Here is a 12,526-nt window from a genome sequence, read left to right on the forward strand (position 1 = left end):
AACTTTTGATATGAGAGGAATGGTCATCTTCAAGAACACCCCTAATTCCCCCCAGCCATAGATCAGGGATGCCAGTGGTAGCACCTCATCTTCCCATCAACGTCATCCTGAAGGGTACACTCATACACTCTTGGTAGAGCTTTAAATTGTTCCAGACATTCTGGGAAGAAATTTGGGTTATGCTAAGAAAATAACTTAAAATTTCATATCTTTGCCTCATATTTTACAGAAAAAAAATTGAAACCATTTGCCATAAACTCCCCTTTTCCCCGTGTCATATCACTCAGGTGCCTTCCACCACTTTTTCCTCCTTCATCCCTGTTTCATATGATGAAGTAGCCTTACTTCTTACCAAGGTTAACCCCTCTACCTGGCTAAGAGATTCCATTCCATCCTGTTTCCTCCAACAGATTGCCCCCTCTGTCATCTCCACACTTTCACTTATTTTCAATATCTCCCTCTACTAGCTCATTTCCTACTGCCTTCAAACATGTCCATGTAACCCCTATCCTGGAAAAACCCTCACTTGATCTTTCCATGCCTGCTATCATCCTATTTTTCTTATGCCCTTTGTAACTGAAGTCCTCAGCAAGGCCATCTGCAATTTGAATACCTGCACTCTCTCCTCTCTTCTGAACCCACCAAACTGATTTCTCCAAATTTACTAATAATCTACTAATGATTGTCAGTTCCAATGGTCCTTTCTCAATCTTCATTCTCTTTGACTTCTCTGCAGCCTTTAACACTATTGATTATTCTCCTCCTTGATCCTCTCTTTTCTATAGGTTTTTAGGACACCACCCCCTCCTGGTTCTCTTCCTATTATCTAACTGCTCTTTCTCTGTCTTTTTTACTGGATCGTCCTCCAGATTATGTCCTCTAACAGTGGGTGTCCTTCAGGGTTCTATCCTGGGTCATCTTCTCTTCTCCCTTTATATTATTTCACCTGATGATATCATTAGCTCCCATGGATTTAATTACCATCTGTATGCTGATGATTCCCAAATCTATCTCTCCTGCCCCAAACTCTCTGCTGACCGCCAATCTAGAATTTCCAACTGTCTTTCAAACGTCTTAAACTGGATGTCCAGTAGACATCTTAATAAACTCAATATGTCCAAAATAGAACTCATTATCTTTCCCCCTAAATCCTCCCCTCCTCCTCCCGGTCCCCTCAGGCTCACAACCTAGGAGTTATCCCGGATTCCTCACTATCTCTCAAGCCTGCCCCCCCCCATATTCAATCTGCTGCCAAGGCTTATAAGATTTCACCTTTGCAACATCTCTCAAATACTCCCCCTTCTCACCTCTGACACTGCAGTCCCTCATCTTGATTAATGCAAGACCTCACATCTTGATTACTGCAATAGGCTGCTGGTGGGTCTGCCAGCCTCAAGTCTCTCCCACTCCAGCCCATCTTCCTTTCAACTGCTAAAGTGATTTTCCTAAAATGCAGGTCTGATTATATCACCCTTCTAACTCAATAAACTCTAGTGGCTTCCTATTGCCTCCAGGGCAAATACAAAATGCTCTGTTTGTCAGTCAGAACCCTTTATAACCTAGCCTCCTCTAACCTTTCCAGTCTTTTTATACCTTATGCCCCCTTTGATCCAGTGACACTTGTTGGCTATTCCAAGATACTCCATCTTTGCTCATCCAACAAGATACTCCATCTATGCTCAGGGCATTTTCTCTGTCTGCCCCCATGCCTGGAACACTCTCCCTCCTCCAAACAAACTACTAATTTCCCTAGCTTCCTTTAAGATCCAACTAAAATCCCACTTTTTACAGGAAGACTTCCCTAACTCCTCTTAATTCCAGTGCTTTCCCTCTTTGAATTATTTCCTGTTTATCCTGTATTTAGCTTGCTTTGTATATATTTGTTTGCATGTTGTCTCTCCCAACAGTGCCTGGCACATAGTAGACATTTAATAAATGTTTGTTGAATGAATAAACGAATATCTTTTGACCCAGTGATCTCACTGCAACTCTTTTTACTCAAGGAAGTAAGTGATCAAAGGAAGGATCCATATATGCCAAAATGTTAATAGCAAAGAACCTAAAACAAAGTTAATGTCCCTTAATTGAGGAATGGCTAAATAACTGCAGTACATTAATGCAATAGAATATTAATCTCCTAGAAGAAACTATGAATATGATGAATACAAAGAAGCATAAATAGGAAAAAATACACACAATTACAATAATGGAAAAATAATAAAACAATAAAAATTAATAAAGAAAAAATGAATCATAATGACCAAATTTGGCCCCCAAAAAGAGATAGGATAATACACCACTTCCCTCCCTTCTTTGCAGAGTTGAGGAATACTACATCTAATGTCAGATGTGGCAAATGTGTTGGTTAATTTTGCTGAACTGTTTTTATTTTCTCTTTTTTATTCTAACAGATGGATCACTAGGAGAGACACGAGGAGGGATATATCAGGAGATGAAAAGTATGTAAAAATAAAAGATAACAATGTTTAAAAGACATCTCAAAGATTCAAATTAGGGAAGCAACAGCCATTGACACTCAACCAGCTTCACTTCCTTAATGAACTACAGGGAGGTTGAGACCTTTTGGCAAGGGTAGGGAAAAAAGAAGGAAAAGAGAGCAAGTGTCCTCTATGGGCTACGCCACCTAATTTTAAATTGTATGACACTGTCATATATGAATTTTTTGAGAATGTGTTCTGACCTATTTTTAGTTCCTTTTTAGGCCTTGGGGTTAATACAGTCCAACTTAAGGTTATAGTAATAAAAGGCTGAGACTCAGTGATATATCAGTGTTCAATTATTATCATTTCAGGTCCTCAGTGAAAAAGATTTGAAAAGCATTAAGTAACTCAGAAGCAAAGCAGACATAAAAAAGCTATTCTATAGAACAGCCATTATCATCCTTATGCAAATGATCCATATATACATGTGACTATATATTCATGAATATAAATATATATATATATATATATATATATATATATCCCCAGTTTCCCTGAGTTTCAGTCCTGTTTCACCAATAAATCATTAGATACTTCACAATGGATGCCCCAGACGTCTCAAAATCTACAGTCCAAAACAGGATTCATTACGTTTTCCCCAAGCTTCACTATTTCTGTCCCAGCTATCACCGTTTTTCTAGCATTTCCAGTTGTAATCTCAACTCTTCATTCACTCCATATAGCCAATCAGTTGTCCCAGTCTTGTCATTTCTACCTCCACAACATTTCTGGAATCCAAAACCTCTCTCCTCACACAGCCTGCACTTTGATTCAGGCCCTCATCACTTCTTACCTGGAATATTCCAATAGCTTTCTAATGCATTTCCCTGACTCGTCTCTCTCCCCATTCCAGTCTGTCCTCCACACAGCTGTCAAGTTGATAATCCTTAAGCACAAATCTGACTATGTCACTCCACTAGTCAATAAATTCCTAAGGCTCCCAATTACCTCTAGGATCAAATATAAATGGCTTTTAAAGCCCTTCACAATCCTACCCCAACCTATCTTTCCAGACTCATTGTTTATTACTTCCCTCCCTATACTCTATAATACAACCAAACGGGCCTTTTATTTGCTTTCAATAATATTTTTCCCCAATTACATGTTAACATAATTTTTAAATCTGTTGTTTTTTTGGGTGTTTTAAGTTTCAGATTCTATCCCTCCCTTCCTCCCCTCCCCCCTCCCTGAGATGATAAGCAATCTGATATAGGTTACACATGTACAATCTCGGAAAACATTAACTGGCCTTTTTGTTGTGGCTGTTATTCCTCACATAGGGCAATCCATCTCACGTCTCCAAACTTCTGCATCCCCATTGCCTAGAATGCTCTCCTTTCTCCCTTCTCCCTCACAGAACCCTCTCTCTTTTCATGATGCAGTTCTAATCACCACCTTCCACGAAAAGTCTATTCTGATCCCACCATTTGCTAGGGCCCACTATCCTGTATATATTTAGTATGATCCTTGAGAACAGGGACTTTCGGTTCTTTCTCACCGCATCACCCAGCACCTAGCATGGTACCTGGCAAATGGGTGGTGCTTGATAATTGTTCGTTGAGTGATTAGTGGGCTCTCAGGGTGATAAAGAATATACTCACATTAAAAAAATATTTTCAAGTTATTTTTCAGACCACCCCTCCATAAGATTATCATGAAGTGCTTTGTACTATACAAATGTGGGCTATCATCATTACTGTTACAGCAACAAACTTCTTCTTGAGAAGAAAAGGGAAGGGAAGAAGCATTTATCAAGCATCTACAATGTGCCAAGCTAAGTTTTTGCAAATATTATCTCATTGGGTCCTCATAACAACCATTATCATTCCCATCTTACAGTTGAGAAAAGTGAGGCAGAGTGACTAGTCCAGGGTCACAGAGCTTGTAAGTGTTTGAGGATGGATTTGAACTCAGGTCTTCCTGACTCTGGGCCCAGCACTCCACTTACTACACCATCTAGCTGCCTAATTGGTTTCTGATGACTTTTCAAAGAAATCATCTAAATTTTTTAAAAAGTACACAAAAAAGAAATTCTAGGTTTTTTTTTTTAATTTAAATGCCACACCTTACAAAAAGAGAATGATGAGGTAGAAGTTATATTTTTCTCAAGCTAATCTTTGTTACCATTTAATAAATGATCGTGGCTTGATTCTTGGTGGGAGCACAAGATTCCTATCTATTCAAAATCCCATTGCTTTGCTCTTTTGACTTTGTATCTCACGGGTAGAGGGTTCCACATGATGGATTGATCAAGTTAAAACAAAATTTCTATGTTGTCAAAAGAAAACAAAACAGACTCACTTGTTTGTAATTTCTGTTATATAGTGAGTTTCCATCAGTGGAACTCGGTAGAGAATTACCTAACCAGCACAGTTAGTTTCTAAATGTGATAGCCTCTACTAATATTTTTGCTTATTTTATCTTTTGACAACATAAAGGTTATTTATTAATGGAAAGGTAAAAATTCAAAAATCTTTACTGCTTTTTTTAAAATAGCAGCAACACTAGATCAAAGTGAACATGAATCAAGAAAGCAATATTTTGTATTAATAGGGATAGGGAATAAACATGTGATGACATTGGGATGGTAAATTCCTAGGTAAGGAAATTCCATCTATCAATATAGGTCAGTACATGATTTGCAACTTAAGTCTTAGGCTTAGTTACCTAGAACAGTGAGAGGCTAAGAGACTTGCCCAAGGTCCCAAGGTATATATACACATATCAGAGGCATCACCAGAGCCTAGGTCTTCTTAGTTCTGAGGCCAGTTCTCTCTCCTCTGTACCACACTGCCTCTCTCTTGTGTTATTGTAATGATCAGATTTCAAAATGTATCAAAATATATTAAGATGATATTCTTTAAGTTTAAGAATGCAATTTATATATTTTAAATATCTAGTTTGTGTATTTCTTCAGCAAAGATTTCAATAATAATAATAGCTAACATATATGTATATAAATAGATATTTAGGGTTATATATCTATATAGGGAAGTGGTAGTCCAACTGTACTCTGCCTTCACAAATCTCATCTAGAATATTGTCATCACTTTGGGGCACCATGGTTCAAAAGGATGGAGAAAGGTCTGAGTAGGAAAATGGTGGCTGGCACCAGTAGTTGCCTAACACAGTATGTCTTCCCTGCCACCTCTTTTCTTTCTCTTTTGGAGAATAACACACTTCATGCTGCTGCCCTTTTTTTCTATCTTTCACAAATCACAGCTCAGTTAATTCCACCTCAGGAAATTTTTCATACATATATATATATGTATATATCATGTATATATATACATATATCTTTATTTTCCTCCTTCCTTTATTCAAATTCTTGCCTAGTTACATCAAGAAAATCTCTCACTTTATTCCATTTATGAAGCCTGCAAATAATCCTCATCAGAGCTGATACATACAGAAGCAATGTTTATGTAATGCCTATATATTCTAAAGAAAAGATTTGTTTTGGAGTTAAGCCAAAGTAAAAATCAATGTCATCAACAAGTGAAAAGCAGCTCAAGTATTTCCAGTATCCCTTTAAAACTAGATTCTCAATATTTTGAAAAAATGAAAATGTTTAATTCAAATTAGTTTTCTACAAAGGGATTGGTGGGTAGGGTCAATAGACTTATTTTTAAAAGGAGAGAAGGCTAATTACATTAACAAGCAAATATCTTTCAATGTTTTAAACTCCATTTTGATAGCAGGAACTACTAGAGAAAATTTTTTTTCTTATTTTTATTAACATTTTCAGTAATAAAGTTACAATATTTTCAGATGAAATGCTAAAAATGAAAAGCACAGAATCACAGAATTTGAGATTTAGAAGGGACTTCAGTGATGATCTAGTCTAACCTATACACAAATGTTATCCCCACTATTACAAACCCAACAAGTCTTCATCCAGCTTCTGCTTGAAGACCTGTCAGGATGGAGAAATCCACCACCTCTCTAGGCAACCCATTCTAATTTTGGACAGCCTCCAACTTTTAAGAAGTTTTTCCTGACCAAGTCTAATTTTGCCTTTTTGCAACTTATACCTCACTTCTGGTTCTGCTTTCTGGGGTCAAACAAGACAAGTCTAATCCCTTTTCCACGTGACAGTATTAGTTATGAGAACAAACCCCAAAGTCTAAAATAGTTTTAGAAAGAAATTTATTTAGTCATTTGGTAGAGGAGGAAATCTAGAAGAAGGTTCCCATCCTCAGTCTCTTCAAGTTATATAGAGTTTCAGAGATGAGCACTAGCAGCTATTTTGTTGTGAGGAGGGGGGCAATCAGGGTTAAGTGACTTACCTAGAGTCACACAGCTAGTAAGTATCATGTGTCTGAGGTCGGATTTGAACTCAGGTCCTTCTGACTCCAGGGCTGGCGCTCTATCCACTGTACCACCTAGCTGCCCCTGACTAATAGCTATTTTGAAGACAGGGTAGTTCCCATACAAGATCCACTAAGATGTATATCAGCAAGCATAAACGCTCAAATTTGAGGGACCCAAAACACAAGCATTGGATGGATCCAAAACCTGGAAGAGATCCAAGTATTCCCTGCAGCTGTCCAGCTTCCCTAGGAGCACCTCTGAGACCAGTCAATTTCTAGCCACATCAAGCTAGGTTTAAACAATATTAATAAGGTTTTCTGAACATAATAAAATATTTTTCTATAACAGACCTTCAAATATTTGAAGATAATTATCATGTTGCCCCTGAGTCTTCTCCAGGCTAAACAGACCTAGTTCCTTCAACTAGTCCTCATATGACACAGACTCCAGGTTGTTGCCCCTCTCTGGACATTCTCCATCTTCTTGGACCATGGTGCCCCAAAGTGGTGAAGATATTCTAGATGAGATTTGATGATGATGGATTATCATCTTCCATATTCCTAGAAGCTATGTCTCTCTTACTGCAGCCTAACATTGCATTAACCCTTTTTTGGGGAGGGGGGGCTACCACATCACAGAGTTGACCTTACAATCCATTAAAATTCCCAGATCCTTTTCAGAACAACTACTGTTTAACAATAATTCCTTATACTTGAGGTAGCTAGGTGGCTCAGTGGATATAGCATTGAGCCTAGAGTCAGGAAGAGCTGAGTTCAAATCCAGCCTCAGATACTTATTAACTGTGTGACCCTGGGAAAATTATTTAAATTCTGTTTGACTTAATCCACTGGAGAAGGAAATGGCAAGCCATTCCAGTATGTTTGCCAAGAAAACCCCATGGACATTATGGTCCACAAGCTCATAAAGAGTCAGAGATGACTCAACAACATCTTATACTTGCATATTTTTTGTACCCAAGTGTAAGCCTTTATGTGTATTGCTAATGAATTTCATTTTATTAGATTCAGCCCAGTGCTCTAATCTTTCAAGATCCTTCTGGATCCTGCCATCCAGTTTTGTGCTATTTATGCCTTTAACCTACAGGGCAGAGCCAAGCATGGATTTCTGAAATACCCCACTGGAGACCCACTGACACAGTTACACGGAACGAACCAGTGACATAGAGACAACAGTTTTAGAGTTTAGTGAAAGCTGCTAGAAGATAAAAGAAATGGTATAATGATTGAGTAGACAATAAAGAACAAGGAATCTGAAAATACTCATTAATATATCAAGTTAAGTTTTATAAAGTACTTTCCTCAAAATATCCCTTTGATATAGAAAATTCGATCCTCTACTGAGGATCAAAGAGTTTAAATGACTTGACCAAAGGTGATAATGTCAGAGTCAGGATTTGGAACCAGGTCCTTTGCTTTCAAATTAATAATATTGATGATGATGATGATGATGATGATGATGATGATGATGATGATAACTAACATTTATATAGCACTTAAAGGTTTACAAAATTCTTTACTTACATTATCTCATTTGATTCTAATAACAAACCTGAGTTGTCATCAGCACCTGAGAGTCAGGTGCTATTATTATTCCTAGTTTACAGATGTGGAAAATGAGGCCCAGAGATTCACTCAGCATCACACAGTTAATAAATGTCTGAGGCAAGATTCAAACTTGGGTCTTCTTGACTCCAAGTCCAGCAATTTGCTGATCACTCAGCAATGTTCTTTACACTACAAGAAGTCATCAGGTCTGTTTTCTAACTTCAGTTTCTTAGTGTTCCATGATTTTCAACAAGCAATTTTCCTAAGTTAGCCAAATGCCTTGAAAAACAGTAGGGGCAAAAAAAAATAGTAGGGACAAGGATCATATTGCCAATTACATAAGAATGATAGAGAGATTAAGAATTTATAACTAACTAATGAGATTATCTAAGGTATTTTTTAAATGTCAGCACCTTTCTGAAATAATACCCAACTAAATTATGAATCCTTCAAAGAGTAAAAGGATTTGAATTCTACAACAAATGACAGATTCATAAGAAGGAAGGAAAGGAGAGAGAGTCAAAGTTCTTAATAAAATGTTTTCTGCTCAACTTACCCAGCATTTTATAGTTTCAGTATTTTTAAAGGAAATGACTGCTTTGAGATTCACTGTATTGGTCAGTCTGTCATCTTAAAACAAAAGGTTATCTGACCCAAGTTTGTCTTCTGTCAACCAGCCAATCGTCTAACAAGTCCTGAGTTGTTGTGACCTTCTGCTATACTTTAAACACAGTGTTAGATGCTATTAGAGATACAAAACTATAAGCCATCACTCGGAGCACAAGAAGTAGATAGACCACTTGAGAATGCAATATGAAACAACAGTGAATGATACAAGACAGTATATAATGAAAAGATATTCAGAGAAGAGAGACCAATAAGGGTTCAAGCAGAGTAGGTTTTGGGTAGCAGCTGCGACCTGAACTGGGTCTTAAACTATGAGTTGGTATAGGCAGAAAAGAGGGTGGAAGAAATTTGAAGGTATGGGGGGAGAAAAAGGAATATGGTTTGTTTGTGAAGCAATGAGAATACTAATCTAACTACACAGTGTAAACATTATTTTTTTAACAGAATTTCATTAAATCTGCTACCCATATAAGAGATATGATCACACATATTTGGGTAATCTGTGCAGTGCATAAAAGTATCAGTTTAATAGGTTGCTAATTGTCAATGCATATTAATCTCAGTGCAAAAAATCTTTGAGCTGGAAAGAACCTTCTTTATTTTATTTTATTTTATTCTTAATTTATTAACTAAAACAAGCATTTCCATAACATAGCATGAAACTGAAAATTTATTACATACAACTCACTATTTCTTTTAAATATACAATAAAGTAATCGTGTAAATTTCTTAATTTTTCCTTTTTTTCTTCCCTTCCTTCCTCCCCGCTCTAGAGATGGCTACCAATAGACACAAATATGAATATATGTAAAATCATTCTATACATACTTCTATTTATCATTTCTTTCTCTAGATGCAAAAAGCATCTTCCTTCCCATGTCCTTTGTAGTTAATTCGGGTGTTTACAATTGTCAAAATGACTTAGTCACTCAATGTTGTTCTTAAAACAATATTGCTGTTATTGAATATAACATTGTCTTGGTTCTGCTCATTATGCTCTTCATTATATCATGCAAATCTAAAAATGTTTTTCTAAATTCAATGAGCTCATCATTTCTTATAACACAGTAGTATTCCCTCACAATCATATACCACGACTTGTTAAGCCATTCCCCAATTGACAGGCATCCCCACAATTTGCAGGGAAAAGTACTGAACTCAAAAAAGCATTAAGGACAACTCATAGTCATATAACATTTTACAAAGTATTCCAAGAAACCTAAGTTCATTTACCAGCTCTGACATGTAATAGCCGTGTGATCACAAGTAAGTCACTCAACCTCTCTCTAAGTCTGGGTTTCCTCATCTAGAAAACAGGGATAATGATACTTATAGACTTATACAACAGAGTTTTTGTGAGGATAAAATCAGATATGTAGCAAACTGCTTTGCACACCTTAAAGTACTATATAAATGTCAGTTAATATGTTACTAATAAAGACATAAAACAGACTACCTGATTCAGCATCATTATAAGAAAAATTCTTTGTAATGCAATATAAATATAGGGGCAAATACTGGTTTTGTCCTTATATCCCCAGTGGCTCATAATTGGTACATAATTGAGGTTTTTTTTTAACTGAACTGATAATAAGTGTCAGGTAGAAAAGGTGCATCAAAAAAAAAAAGTGGGGGGGAAAGGGCAACTAGGCAGTGAAGTGGATAGAACACTGGCCCTGGAGTCAGGAGCCCCTGAGTTCAAATCCAGCCTCAGACACATAACACTCACTAGCTGTGTGACTGTGGGCAAGTCACTTAACCCCAATTGCCTGCCCCCCTCCCAAAAAAGGTGCATCCCATTAAAGGGGCATAAACCATACAACTTCATCTTTCCTCTACTAGTCAAATTAGTGTACTTTCCCCTGCTTCATGCAAAACCAATTAAAATTTAAAGTTTGGGTCCTTTTTCACTCTGAAAATGAAACCTAGATCTGAAACCAATCCACTTTAAGTCACATATCTCTCACACTATCCAAGGACAAAATCAAATTGGAGAAAGACCTTCAAGTAATGAAGTTGAGTTCTTGGAAGACAAGCAACAGATTTGCAAACTGGAAATTCACCCTTTCAACATACTGGAAACCTGCTACAATAGATTACAGAACAAGAAATAAAGGCAGTAGGGAATAATTTTTGAGATGCTACAAGTTTTCCACAACTTTAGAAGCAAATAAATTTGACAAGCATGACATTTATGCTTCTATTCTAGTCTCTGATAAAATATTAAACAGCACAGGACCAAACACAGATCCCTGAATTTTTGTTTAAAAAAAAGCCAGATTACAAGGTTTGGGACTAAAACTTCTGGCTAAAAGCCTCTTGGTATTTAAAAAGCCAATTAAAGCCTGAATCAATTCCCATACAGCAGTGCCATCCAATTTTGTAATTAAAGCTGTATTCCCAGTAGTTTCAAAATTATAATAATTAAACCCAGAAATTTTTGCACAAACAAAATTAGAGCTTTTCATTATTAAACTGAGAAAACACTCTTCTCCTTATTGCCACACTTTTCTTCTTATTAAAGCACATTACTCAATGTCATGGGACAGCTCATTAATTCCCTGCCCTTCAGAGCATGCATTACCACAATACAAGCATAAGAAAATCATTCAAAAAAAAAAAAGCATTTGTTCCCTATCTCCTGCCAATCTCCTATTCTCCACTTAAATATTCACTTTCTGGACTCTTCCTCGTGAACCTCATACTAATTAGACTTTTATATAAGACTGCAAATGCTTTGTCCAGCAGGACTCTTGACCGAGAGACCACTCAAAGACACACTTACCTTCAGAAGACTGACAGTGCACCTAACGAACTTCCTGGTTTCCTTACAACTTGTATCAGATTACAGCTGTTGGGTGGAGCTAACCTACTTAGTAACCAACCGGGAACTTTCCCAGGCTAAACTGCAAAGCCCAACTAGTAAGGCAAGTTCTAGTTTTAAAACCATGCTGCTGGAAATATGTAATTTTAGAAAAAGAACACTTTTGTAATAAATTTGAAATAAAAGTATGTCACCTAGAAAATACTAATAATTTTTCACCTGCAAAGCAATTTGCTAATATATAATCACAATAATTGTTTGTATATATGATTATATGCACTGTTATGTGTTTTTCACAACTTATTTCATTTGAGGTTTACAACGATTTTGTGAGGTGGGTAATACTGTTATCATCCCCATTTTACAGATGAGGAAAGTGGAGCCTCTGGGATTATGCAGCTAGTAAATGACAAAGGTATTAGGTGAACCGAGGTTTTCCTGACTCCAAGACAAGCATTATGGCCATTACCCAGTCTGTTTCTCTACCTAGACAATAGAAAAGTACGTAAGAACCAATGTAAGAACCACAGTTTATAGAAGTGTCACCCTATCTAGACAATTGTCATTGAGCAATTTTTCAACTATATAGGTAAGATAACATAGTCACACTTCAGATAGTTAAAAATAAGGATAAACAGACAGACAGACAGATAGATAGATAGATAGATAGATAGATAGATAGATAGATAGATAGA

General features: G+C 36.7%; 1 protein-coding gene across 1 annotated transcript in view; it reads right to left on the reverse strand.

The window, feature by feature from the left end:
- The window catches only part of FRRS1 (ferric chelate reductase 1), a 76,756-nt gene extending 64,934 nt beyond the window's left edge, over nt 1–11,822 (reverse strand). Inside the window, exon 1 of the mRNA XM_027868277.1 lies at nt 11,793–11,822. The gene's annotated coding sequence lies outside the window, so the exon portion shown is untranslated. The remainder of the gene's footprint in view (nt 1–11,792) is intronic.
- Between the last annotated feature and the right edge of the window lie 704 nt (nt 11,823–12,526).

Source organism: Vombatus ursinus, unplaced genomic scaffold (genome assembly GCF_900497805.2).
Source record: "Vombatus ursinus unplaced genomic scaffold, bare-nosed wombat genome assembly UNPS02014787.1, whole genome shotgun sequence".
Lineage (NCBI taxonomy): Eukaryota > Metazoa > Chordata > Mammalia > Diprotodontia > Vombatidae > Vombatus > Vombatus ursinus.